Source organism: Salminus brasiliensis, chromosome 3 (genome assembly GCF_030463535.1).
Source record: "Salminus brasiliensis chromosome 3, fSalBra1.hap2, whole genome shotgun sequence".
Classification (NCBI taxonomy): domain Eukaryota; kingdom Metazoa; phylum Chordata; class Actinopteri; order Characiformes; family Bryconidae; genus Salminus; species Salminus brasiliensis.
Window position 1 is genome coordinate 39,346,559 of NC_132880.1, and position 13,602 is coordinate 39,360,160.

Below are 13,602 nucleotides of genomic sequence, written 5' to 3' on the forward strand. Positions count from 1 at the left end.
GCAGATTATTAAACTACTCTTCAAATACTTTCCCGTACTGAGTACAATAAATTTTGTTTTATTGAACACATGCTGCAACTCATCCTCTTAAACCAGTCTAATTACACTGTTTGTACTGAAACTTGCAGTGGATCAGTGTTCTTTAAGCGCTAAGAATATCCTCGATAAGCATGTTGTGTATAACGATAACAAAATTGATCACAATACTATAAAATGTCGTCATAACGGCCAGCTCGACTAGAAAGGCCAATCAAATCTCTTGTTGGACTGCAAAAGAGCGTGAGGAAGATTTCGCAGACTCTGGAGTGGTGGTGCACTGTTCTACTGTGCAGCACCACCTGCACAAATATGACCTTCATGGAAGTAATCAGAACATGGAAACTCCACTCCTGTGGACTGATGAAGTTAAAATCAAATATTTGGCAAAGGTGTGTTTGGAGAAAAAAGGTCACAATTTCACCAAAAAAAAAAATCTATGTTTTAAGGTTTATTTAAATAACAGCACGAAGCAGCTCTACAGAGACCCAGGTCGGATCCAGCCTGGCCAGTTTAAATCTCTCTCAACTGTTAAACACGGGAATGGTTAGTTTATGATTGGGGCTTGTGTTGCCCCCAGTGGCACAGGGAACGTGTCAGTGGTAGAGGGGGAAAATGTAAATTAGCTCCTTGGTTAAGATGCACATATCAACAGTAGTGCTTAACAACATCTGCCAGTCTCTCATCTACTACGCCTTTCTATAGGACATTCCTGCAGGAACTGATTAAGATTAGGGTCAATTATGTAGATCACATCATTCAGATATCCTATTAAATCCTGGAAGCATCAGCATACAGTCTGTGCAGAATTAAAAACATGTATAGACATGCATAGAAGTGTTGCTGCAACACTCAAGCAACAGCACATGCTTAAGGAGATTTTCCCTTATCTTAATGCTACTAGAAACCTGTACGAAATGCACTCCTATGATGGTTTTTAACTCTATTAAAGCATCATAAAATAAGTTAGTATGTTACTGCACAAAGCATCACCACCATCTACTCCAGTGAAATATCTTTACAAGTGCTGCACGTTCTCTCTCACTTATCATTGCTTATGAGGATGTCTGAATGGAGCGATCTAGGTAATTGACCATGATCATACGCAGTTTCTGCAGAAATGTCTGAAGGAAGTTGTAGGAAGTTGTTGTGTTGTTGAAGCTGAGAGACAGGCAGATCTTCTGCACTACTGTGATATGTGCTTCTCATGCAAGGAGCCAGTTCCCATGTTAAAAGTTCACCTTTAACAAGGTTGAACTTGATGCGCAGGGTCTGTCCTAAAGTCTGCATGTGTGGTTTGAGGTTTTGCTTAAGTGTCCATTTAAGTGACACATTTCCTTGCATGAAGCACAAGAAGTGTGTGCATGTGTGACATGTTTTTATGGGACAGGCAGTTGCAGACAGTGTTGGTTTTCTTCCATGATGTTTCTGAAATGCAGCGAATGCATTGAACTGTGGGATATATGCTAATCTCAGTAGCGCTTTGATTTGGTATTTTGTCATGGTTGCGTTTAGTGTGTGTACAGCGTGGCCGCAATTTTGCACATCTAAGAAATGGGACGCTTGAATACTTACTGGAAAGCTCAGGAACAAGTACACAGATGCACAAAACCACAAGTCTGTTTTTTAGAACAGGCAGGACGTTTTTCATTCAGAAGAAGTGAAAGTGTTTTCAAAGAAGTCTGTTGACATTCGTTGCAAGTCTCAGCTGACAAACCGCTCACTTAATCTATGGGCGTTTGCACAGAGTATAGCTTACACTATTGGACCCTGTTTGACCTTATAGTACCACACTGTGCATTTATTTATTTTAATGGAAAATGTACTGGCAAGAAATTACTGGTACATTTCACGTAAATTAGGCAGACCGTTCTTTCAGTCACTTAACAGATTATTATTTTTTTTTTTACATAACTGCAAGAACAGTCATGCAATGACTGCAGAAAACATAGACATTGTGGTTCCATTCCCTTCCACTAGAATTGAAGCCATAACTGTTGTCAAATTTGCTACTGGAGTCGTAGAGCAGTAGAAACCAGAGGTGGAGCCAGACTCGCTTACTCCGTTATTAGACCTGCCCCCTTGTCCCAGACCAGGCTTGTCTCAGACTGCCTTCACTGAGCTTACAGTGCCGAAGCAGAGGGGATTTCCCCTCTGGATTTCCAGTTCGTCCAGTTAGTGGAATGGTTCAACAGTAAAAGTGCAGCTCATGTAAGTTCCACTACAACTCCAGCTGCTCTAGGTAATGAACCTGAAAGAAAGGTTGCGATGCAGCTCCTGCAGGCGGTCTCTGCCAGCCTAGGCTGTCAATCACTATGTTCAAACAAAATGTAACCCCACCTTTTTATGATGGAGCAAAATTGTGGTTCAAAAACTGATTCCTGGAGGAAAATAAAATTTGTGCCCGTGTTAGCACAGGAAATTACACCAAATTACTTACAATTGAAAGACTGTTCAGAGGAAAATAATAAAATGGAAAATGGGCTGTGTTGTCATTGAAACTTATGGATTTGCGTGGAGCTCCTGCAACCAGCTGTAACTTTACAGCTGGTTTTCTAATAACTTAAGATCATATTTGTGATTAATTAGCTCTAATTCTGGCTGATTATAAGTCTAAGTAAATACTATGCAAAAGGTTATTTCTACATTTTTAATAATATTCACTTCAGAGGTGTAAACGTTAGGCTCTTTATTGAGCTGTGAGGTAAAGTTAAAATTCTGTTGAATTTCTACAGCAGAATATTCTGTAAAAAGACTAGTACGCTGGTCTGGCATATCTATAATCTAAAGCCAAATCTCAGCAGGACTGGAGTACAGGCAGATCGTGCTTTTGCCAGTGGGGCCACTTGGTGGCAGTATGGACTTGAAGCTCCACTTTTTCACCTTAACCCGGCCTTTTACCACTAGATCATGTTCAGTATTCTGTCCTTACAGTCTCTTAAGATACAGCTTGAGTCCTTATCTGCTGCATGTGAAGTGGCCCCTCCGTGCACCATATTTGTGCCCATGCTGTACATGTCATTCTCTGTTTGGCTGTTTACTGCATCTTGGCTCGTCACTCCAGGCTCTGTGTGTGTCAAAGCCATGTGCGTGTTTGCAGGGCAAACATGGCTCTTGTCTTGAACCAGAGTTATCCTGAGTTCACTCGTGGCTGGCAGTTTGAGCAGTGTGGATCACAGCCGAGGATGAGTCGTGTAGTTTAGTGTATATATGGGTTGCGTGTGGGCGGGGGGGGGGGGGTGATCTCAGTTTTCCCTCTGGCTGCTACTCGTCTAAGGCGTTTTCTCACACATTGCTGTCATCACAGGGTCTAGTCATCTCTGCGCAGGATGACGAAAAAAGACCCCAGAGCCAACATGGGGGTCATGTGTGCGTGTGCTCTGCTGTTAGCAGACTGTTCAGGGTCTGAGAGCAGTTTTTTTGTTATAGCTCTGGTTCAAATATCATTAGTAATGCTTTCATGCTGTATTGTATTTCATTATGACCACCTGGGAGTCTCCTGTAATCCTTGCCTCTTCTGAGATGCTCTGATCCAGTTGTCAGCCCATAGTTGCTCTGGTCTTCATGCTGTTTCTTCCACATCCAGAACGTCACTGTTCAGTTTACCATCTAATGTGAATTCTCAGCCTCTTTGTGACATGAATTCAACAAGATGGCATTCCTTTGAGACTCTGGTTCATGCTGACAGGATTGCATCACACAATTCCTACAGATTTTCCATCTTCTGTTTAACCACATCCCAAAGTTGTTCTCTTGAATTCAGATCTGGTGACTGGGAAGGCCACGAAAGAACACTGAAAGCCTTGTGGGAAAAGCCATGAGAAGTCTTTCTTCCAAAAGATGTCAGAAACATTCCTTTGAGATACGTCTCCATGATTGCATCGCCCAGTTCCTGTGTGATTTGTGTGAATTTCTCGTTCTACCACATCATGAAGTATTTTATTGGATTCAGGTCTGTATGGCTGCAAAAGCCACTGAAGAACACTGAGTTCACTGAGCATCATCATGCTGGGTGTAACTGTTAGGAGGTGAGTAAATTGTGGCCGTGAAAGGATGCACACGTCAGCAACAATACTCAAAGTGGCTGTAAGCTGTTCCAAGAAAACATTGCCCCACCATTGCACAACCTCCACCAGCCTGGACTATTGAAACAAGGAAGGCTGGGTCCATGTATTCGTGCTGGTTGCACCAAATTCTGACACTATTACCTGCGTGCTTCAGTAGAAATGCAGGGTCATCTTCCACTGTCCAGTTTCGCTGTGTCTACTGCCTCAGTTTTCCGTTTTTGGATGACAGAGATGCAACCTGATGTGGTATTTTGCTGTTGTAGACTCAATATTCAACGTGTTGTGCATTCTCAGGTGCTTTTCTCCTTACCCGAACTGTACAGAGTGGTTGGCACTGCCACTGATGAAGTGTAGCGTTTCTGGTATCATTGCATTTTTAACCAGTCTTGACCTGTTTCTTCTAAATCCCTTTTCTTGAAGGTTCCTAAAAGCAAAAGGTTCCTCCATGGTAGTTAATTCAAGAACCTCCAAAAAGTCCTCAAGGATCCTAAACTTTTAGCAGTGCAGGCTGTGTAGCCACATTTTAGGAAAACTGTCATAGTCAAAGACGCACATCTGCAAGTTTGCAAAACTATTATTCAGAAATAATTTCTGAGAATCAATGTAAAAGTATTGCGAAACATTATATCGCAGTACTTCATTACATCAATATTTTCTAGACCTGGGAGTTAAAAAATGATTTGTGTAAAAAGTGTATTTTTTTATTTTTTTGGTTTGTATGTCTCTTGCAGTGAACAGCAGAACTTGAAGCAGCATTATGGAGAATTGGTACTTTTTACTCCTGGGCTTTCCCTACGTTTAGGAAGTGTGATTTGCGCTTTGTACCACCCCTAAAGGACATTTTTCTGGACGTGCTGAGAGATACAGAACCATCACTGAAAGAGAAAGAAGCATGTGGGACTGAGTAAAATTACAGGATTTTCCACTAATATTGGTGTTTCACAGGTCTGTGGAGCGTCACAATGATGTTGAAGCTGTTATTTTTAGCATTATGATGCTTTAAAGCGAACTTGCAGCTCACATTTTACATGCCCGTGTTTGCAGTTCAGACAGAGTTGAAATCATTTTCGCCTTCTGCTTTAAAAATAGCTCCACACTGGATTTTAAAGAGGTTCAGATTGCTCTGCTAACTACTGAACATGCATCACTTCAGCAGGCTGTGGATAATGTCCTCTACCAAAGGGGAATGAGTAGAGAAGGTGAAAAAAACGTTTTTGGGGGGGAGGGGGGGGGGGGGTAAGAAGTGTATCAGGATTATTATAACCAACTCTTTTCGGTCTGTCTGTCTCTGTGCAAAAGCCTGAGGCAGTCATGACGATTGTTCAGAACTACTGTACACTCGCTGAGCCCATTATTAGAAACATCTCCTTGTTCAGGTGGTGGGGTAATGGTGTGGGGGATATTTTCTTGCCGCACTTTGGGCCCATTTGCACCAATCAGTAATGGCTTGAAAGCCTATTTGAGTATTGTTGCTGACCATGTGCATCCTTTCATGGCCACAATATGCCATATCATATTATTGAATATGCCATATCTTCTAATGGCTTCTTCAGCAAGATATTATAGCAAAAGTAGTTTCAGACTGGTTTCACGAGCACGACAATGAGTCCAGTGTTGTTCAGAGGCCTTCACAGTCAACAGATCTGTATCTAGTAGAACACCTTTGGGATGTGGTAGAACGGGAGATTCACAACATGAAGTGTGCTCCTGAAAAAATCTACAGGAACTGCATGTTAATCGTGGACCACAGTCTCGGAGGAATGTTTCCATGTGGAAAAAAAGGCAGGCTCTACCCAGTATAGGGTTCCTAATAAAGTGCTCAGTAAGTGTAGGTACATTATGTAAGAGTAGAATACATACAGTACATATAAACAAATAGAAATGCAGTAACAAGTAGGTAGAACATGTTTGTTAGTAAATATGGTTAAAAGAATACAGTTAGAACTGTCTATAGATATTGAATCTTTTAGAAAAAAAGTCTTTAACATATTGAATCTATTACTGATCTAATAAATCGTTGTTAGATATTAAATCATTTAAATATTGATCTATAGATATTGAATTAATTGCATTTAATCTATTGGATATTAATCTAGAGACGTTTAATCTAGAAGCCTTTTATTATACAGTGTGTGCAGAATTATTAGGCAAGTTGTATTTGAGAGGATTCTTTTTACTATTGAATAACAACTATGTTCTCAATCAACCCAAAAGACTCATGAATATCAAAGCTTAATATATCTGGAAGTTGGAGTGGTTTTTTTTTAGATTTGGCTATCTTAGGAGGATATCTGTTTGTACAGGTAACTATTACTGTGCAGAATTATTAGGCAACTTAATAAAAAACAAATATATACCCATCTCACTTGTTTATATTCACCAGGTAAACCGATATAACACAAAATTTAGAAATAAACATTTCTGACATTCAAAAACAAAACCAAAAACATATCAGTGACCAATATAGCCTTTCTTTATGATGACACTCAAAAACCTTCCATCCATAGATTCTGTCAGTTGCTTGATCTGTTTACGATCAACATTGCGTGCAGCAGACACCACAGCCTCCCAGACACTGTTCAGAGAGGTGTACTGTTTTCCCTCCCTGTAGATCTCACATGGGACCACAGGTTCTCTATGGGGTTCAGATCAGGTGAACAAGGGGGCCATGTCATAATTTTCTCTTCTTTTAGACCCTTACTGGCCAGCCACGCTGTGGAGTATTTGGATGCATGTGATGGAGCATTGTCCTGCATGAAAATCATGTTTTTCTTGAACGATACCGATTTCTTTCTGTACCACTGCTTGGAGAAGGTGTCGCATTTCATCAGTCCATAAAACCTTAGAAAAATCAGTCTTAAGATATTTCTTGGCCCAGTCTTGACGTTTTATCTTATGTTTCTTGTTCAAAGGTGGTCGTTTTTCAGCCTTCTTTACTTTGGCCATGTCCCTGAGTATTGCACACCTTGTGCTTTTTGATACTCCAGTAACGTTGCAGCTCTGAAATATGGCAAAACTGGTGGCAAATGGCATCTAGGCAGCTTCACGCTTGATTTTCCTCAATTCATAGGCAGTTATTTTGCGCTTTTTTTCCCCAACATGTTTCTTGCGACCCTGTTGGCTATTTGCCATGAAACGCTTGATTGTTCGGTGATCACGCTTCAAAGGTTTGGCAACTTCAAGACTGCTGCATCCCTCTGCAAGACATCTCACAATTTTTGACTTTTCAGAGTCCGTCAAATCTCTCTTCTGACCCATTTTGCCAAAGGAAAGGAAGTTGCCTAATAATTAAGCACACCTTATATAGGGTGTTGATGTCACTAGACCACACCCCTTCTCATTACAGAGATGCACATCACCTGATTTACTTGATTGGTAGTTGGCTTTCAAGCCCATAGAGCTTGGAGTAGGACAACATGGATAAAAAGGATGATGTGATCAAAATACTCATTTGCCTAATAATTCTGCACACAGTGCATATTCATTCTATGAGATGTTATGATGATTCTTGCTCTTGGGCTCCCCCAAGAGACTTTTACATCACTGCCGTAAATACAAATGGAGGGTTGAGCTCCTCCTCATGGACAGCTATAATTGTGCATTTGTTGCAGTGCGAAAATTCATTGGGGACCGATTTTATTTATTTATTTTTTTTCACAACAAAAAGTTTGCATTTGAAAGCGAAAACGCATCCAGTCAACAAAAAAAAAAAAATGAAATGATCGTGTTAAAGGGACTATTTCTAAACCGTTTATCTGTCTGTCCGGTGATCAGCACATGTTAACTTTTCAAACCAGCTGTACCGCAGTGTGTCCTTCTGACTGGATTTTTGCTTTTCGCCTCTTCTTCTGATCACAATCAACATCCTAAAATGACTGAAATGACTTTTTCTAAGCCGTTTAAAGTTAGACAAATGCTAAATGTATTTGGAGAAGAAAGGGTCCATATTCCTTTCATAATTTTGGATGTTAATGTGTTATAAAATGTATAATAATTTGTAAGCAGTTGTTTAGGAAAATGATCTATAAATATGGCCTCTGTAGTAGTTAAACCTTAAATGCATGATTAAAATAATCATTAAAATAATAGAATAAATTTGTAGAAATTTAACTGACTAAAGTTTGACATTGTTCGTTTTTGTCGACTTAAAATCCATTCAAACGAAGTATAAGTAGCTTAATCGCTGCAAAGAGACAAAAACTAATAATCATTGTAGTTAAAAGATCACCTGTCAAAATGAACACTGATTTGTTGTCAAGCTGAAATATACAGAATCCCCATCTGAAGGTAAAGACGCATGTGGACATGTGGAGTAATTTTACAGGACTTGACTATGACTAGGGGTTACTCAGCATTGCACAGTTCATGCTAAGGTGATGTATTGCTGTTCCAGACACGAAGATGCAATGACTGAGGGAGCAGTTCTCTCTGTTGCAGTCAGTGAAGCATCAGAATGATTAAAGCTGTTATTTTATGGTACAGTTGCTATACGGCATTGCTTTAATTGAGAATTGGCTAAATAAAGTAGGTTATGGGTTGGAACTCTGGGTAAATACTGGGCTAACTTTGTTAAGAGGAATTAAGATACATACACACGCACACACACACACACACACACACACACACATGCACTTCACAGCAAATTGTTTCCCAGACAAATGGCTTTACATATCATTTTAGGTCTTTTGCACAGGACTGAATATCTGTCTAATCCAATCTAAATTGACTCCGTGCTCGCTTGTATTCGTAATTCCCATGCCTCACTGTGTGTTTTGTAATATCTTACTAATAACTGACTGGGCATCAAGGGATTGGAAGTTACATTTCTGCTGTTTTCCCTCTCTATGTGTCTGATTGCTGGGCCTGTGTGGCAGCGCCAGTCGAGAGAAAGGCGTGCGTCATGTGGGAGCTGGAAGCCTTTCCTTCAGCAAAGCTAACAGACACTTCTGACACTTCTCTGACAGCAGCTCATCAGTGAGCTAATTGCTTGTCTGCCGTGTGACTGTCTCTTAGATTAACTTCGGCAGAGGCTTGCTTGTAGACGGGAGGGGTGCCCTCCTTCTCTGCAGGCCTCTAGTGAGGCTTGTGTTTTCCTTCCTGCTGTACCTGAGTGTATGGCCTTCTGTGCTGTGGGTTATATGCTGTTACTGTAATTTACTGAGAAATAAATAACGGCACACAGGCACAGGAGCGCTCCTGACCTTTGAGCATTCCAGTGTGGGAGTCACTGAAGGTGTTTAGTATGCTGATTGTTGCTCGCGTTTCATTTTGCATGCAGTGTTGTTTGTATAGGTGGAACACGCGATTAAAGTTGACGCCGCTGTGCTAGAGACTGCTGGTGTGTGGGAGCGGTGCATAATAGAAACGTCTCTGCTGTTCAGATTGAGCCTGCTGCACTCGCTGCACTTAGCCTCTGTCAGAGCCCGTTGTTGGTGTGTCTAATCACGCACAGGCAGGTTTGTTGTCATACTGTGTCACGGCGTGATTGCTTACATATGCACGAGTGCGTTTATGCATGTAGTTCAGATACCTTGCTCCAGACACATTGATGTATTTTAGTTCTGGTAGACTTAGCCTTCGCACTGATGTATTAGAAATTGATCTATAGATATTAATCTCTAAGAAATTGATGTAGACATTGAATCTGTTACTTAAATCTTTTTGATATTGATCTATTAAATACATTACATATTTAATCTCTTAGATATTGATCTTTTACATATTAAATCTATTAAAAGCTGATCTGTTAAATATAATACAAATTACATCTGTCTGATCTTGTATATTGTATTATATTGCATCTTAGATATTGAATTCATTACATATTAATCAATTACATATTGAATATATTGCATATTGAATCAAATGTGTATTAAATATATTAGATATGAACTGTTAGATATTGATCTGTAGATATTGGTCTTGGAATCTTTTACTGCGCTTTAAATATATTACAGATTGACCTATATCTATAGATTTTGAGTCTGTTAGAAATTGAGCTTTCACATATTAAATCTATTCAATATATTAACGGTTATATATTAAATAGATACTAGATATTCACACAATATATTGATCCTTTACATATTAAATCTATTAAATACTATCCATTAAATATAATACATATTAAATCTATCAGATCTTGTATATTGTATTATATTGAATCTTACATATTAAAGTTTTTTACATATTAAATATATTATGTTAGATATTAAATATATACTAGATATTCTCTTGTATATTAAATGCATTCAATTTTGATCTTGATATTGAATTTATTGCATATAGAATCTGTCTCATATTGAATCAGTGCTCGTTTGTGAACCGCGGTGTGCCCTGGTACTAAATGTTTTCTTAATTTTACTAGTAATAAAGCATGGCATAAAATGCCAGTGTCATTTTTTTGTCATTTTATTTTTTTCCACATTTCATCACAAAATTGGCATGGAGCACTAGAAATGATCCCTCATTTCCTGCAAAGTTGCTGTTTTTTCCGTTCCTCTGCCTCATGTTAAAACCTAAACTATCTGTTCTGTAATTGCCGATTGAGATTAAAAGAAGAAAACGAATTAGAAGCTTGTTTTGATCATGTACCAAAGCTGTTTGGTCTGCTTACAGGTCTTTAGTCTTTGTTGCAGTCATATTTTAAAATGTACTCATTTGGCAGCTGGTCCACACCGGGTTTTGAATGGTAGTTTTTTCACTTGTTCTAATGAACCACAGTAATCGCATATGGCAAAGTCTGCCAAGACTGAGCTGTTAAAAGCACTTTACAATGTCAGGACTGTTTTATTGGTTCAGGCACTTTTGGCTACCCTTATTTCTCTTTGGATGTTTTCGTCCTGAAAATTCACAAAAACCCATGTGCACATACACTCTTTAAAAAAAAAACTAACAAAAAAAACCTTCTTGAATCCAGACTGCAATAAGTGTGTATCGACCCATTCTTATTTCTTATCAGCTAGTAAAGAAGACCATGTGATGCTCTGAGTGCTCGTCGTTATTGACCTGGTACTTATGAAAGTCTTTTTAATGTGTGCGTGTGTGCGTGCGTGTGTACGTCAAATTTTATTTGTAATTAATTAATTTGTTTGTCTAGCATTGCTAGAATTAGTGGGCTTTGTGCGTGCGTGTGTGTGTCTGTGTGTATGTATAGTGTGGTGGCATAGCCAGCAGGCCAGACTGGGTAGCGCGGTGGTGCATGCTGTGTTTCATTTGTCTCTGATTAGTCATCCTTTCTAATTAGGAGTCTCATTGTCAGATGCAAAGAAGCTTAGGGAGTTGAGTCTGAACCTCGTCTGCAGTGGCTACTGTAGTGTTAAAGATAGGAGATGGAAGTTAAGTTGTGTAATGCTCAAAGTCTCGCTTCTTGCCAACGCTTCTAGTGTCCATTCGGGCTCGATAGTGTTTCTCTTTCTTTTATAGAAATGAAACACACTGTTATTCCTAATGTGTTGAAAAATTGCATTTACTTGTATTTCCAGTTGTTACATGATGTATAAATGTATAAAAGTGTGACATTGGTTGGGGTGAAAAATGCTCAGATGTAATTTTATAACTCTGTTATTTTGCCTACACTGAACCACTTTATGTACCTTTTATGGTGGACTCTGCAGCTTACTGTTCATATACTGCCTGTAATTATTCATATGTTCTTCCCAGATAGTGTCGTTCTCTTCTTGGCATGGCGTGCTTAGTAGGCTGGGGCAACTCGTCTACATAATCTACGTCATTTACAAAACTACAGCGATTTGCATAATGTGCATTGAAAATATTGTCGTATACGAATGTATTTTTTAATGGTTCAATTATTTGAATCTAAATGTTTTTAGATCTTTAAATTAATTGACTAATCAAAAGAAATAAATTAAATGAATCAATAAAAAAAAGAAATCATTAGGTCCAGCCCTAGATAGCTCAGCCCATATATGGCTACTTCAGCTCCAGCTGTTTTTGAGCTCCCCTTCTGTGGACACTAGCACAGGCAAAGCTGCGCTCACCTAGCCTGGTTTGCTTACCAACCCCTATTGCCATAATTGGCAGAGTCTGGCAGTGACATGCTGCTCTATAGGGCTGAAGTGATTATTCGAGTAACTCAAATAATTCAAGTCATTTGCATAATGATTTGCCTCAAGCCTTTCGTTTAGTTAACGTCACCAACGTCCATCTATTTTAAATGTCTCACTCCCGCCTTGTAGAGGCTGCTGCGCAGCTCCGGTCTCATTGTTTTACACAGGCTGTTATAACTGACGCACATTTCACAGATTGACGGGAAATGAAGAGATCACGATCCGGAGCCGGAGCTGAAGTAGCCATATCTGGGCTGAGCTAACTCTTCCGTCTTTACTGGCTCTTCAGCTGGCTGACCACTAGGGCTGGACCTAATGATTCTTTTTTTTATTGATTAATTTAACTTATTTTTTTCGATTAGTCGATTAATTTAAACCTATAAAAAGACCAAAAAAAGTGTGTGTGCTTGATTCAAATAATTGAACCATATAAATAAATAAATACATTTGTATATGATAATATTTGCAACACGCCAATGCACATTATGCATATCACTGTAGTTTTGTAATCGGTGACATAGATTATGTAGACGAGTTGCCAGCCTACTAAGCACGCCATGCCAAGAGAAGAACAACACTATCTGGGAAGAACATATGAATAATTACAGACAGTATATGAACAGTGAGCTGCAGAGTCCACCATAAAAGGTACATAAAGTGGTTCATTATGAGGCAAAATAACAGGGTTATAAAATTACATCTGAGCATTTTTCAATCCAACCAATGTCACACTTAATATTTTTATGTCATGTAACAACTGGAAATACAAGTAAATGCATTATTTGAACACATTAGGAAGAAAATGTGAATGGCTAAAAAACAAAATGAACACGGTCTTGATTGGACTGAAAGCTTACGTTGGAGTGAGAGAATTTCTTGATACTCATCAGTTCAGTCAGTACAGTAAGTCACATTTTAGGATCCAACTCCGGTCTCCACTCAGTTGTGTTTGTGAGATTAGCTTCAGCCACTGCAGTGATGGTTCAGTTTTCATACGGATAAAATTGACCAATAGATGGTGCAGCGAGCTTGATCAAAGTTGATGACTGCCTTCCTGCTTTCAGTTTGTGAAGTGTATTTTTGGTCTGTGTAAGCGTTCTAAGAGCATGAGGCCTTTTATAAGAGTAGTCTTTCACTTGGTGTTGGAATAACATCTTCCAAGATAGCCCCCCCCCCCCCCACACACACACATTCTTTCTTTCTCTCTCTCTTTGAGCAGTAGCACACACTCCCACACACATGCCGTACTCATGATTGTCTGTTCTTCACGCTGAATGAGGCTGCGATTGATCTGTGCTCCTGCAGGAAGTTCTGTTCTATAGTCAGGTCTTCCATCAAGCTGTAAACACCGTCACACTGATCTCACACTGACGGGCTCTGAAGGCAGTAATTGACTGACCTTGTCATGAGACAAGTGTCCGTTGTGTTGA

The 13,602-nt window shown here is 39.4% G+C and overlaps 1 protein-coding gene across 2 annotated transcripts in view; it reads left to right on the top strand.

Moving 5' to 3' along the window:
• vps50 (VPS50 EARP/GARPII complex subunit) overlaps positions 1 to 13,602 on the top strand; it is a 169,693-nt gene that overhangs the window by 21,163 nt on the left and 134,928 nt on the right. The gene's annotated exons all lie outside the window — the stretch shown is intronic.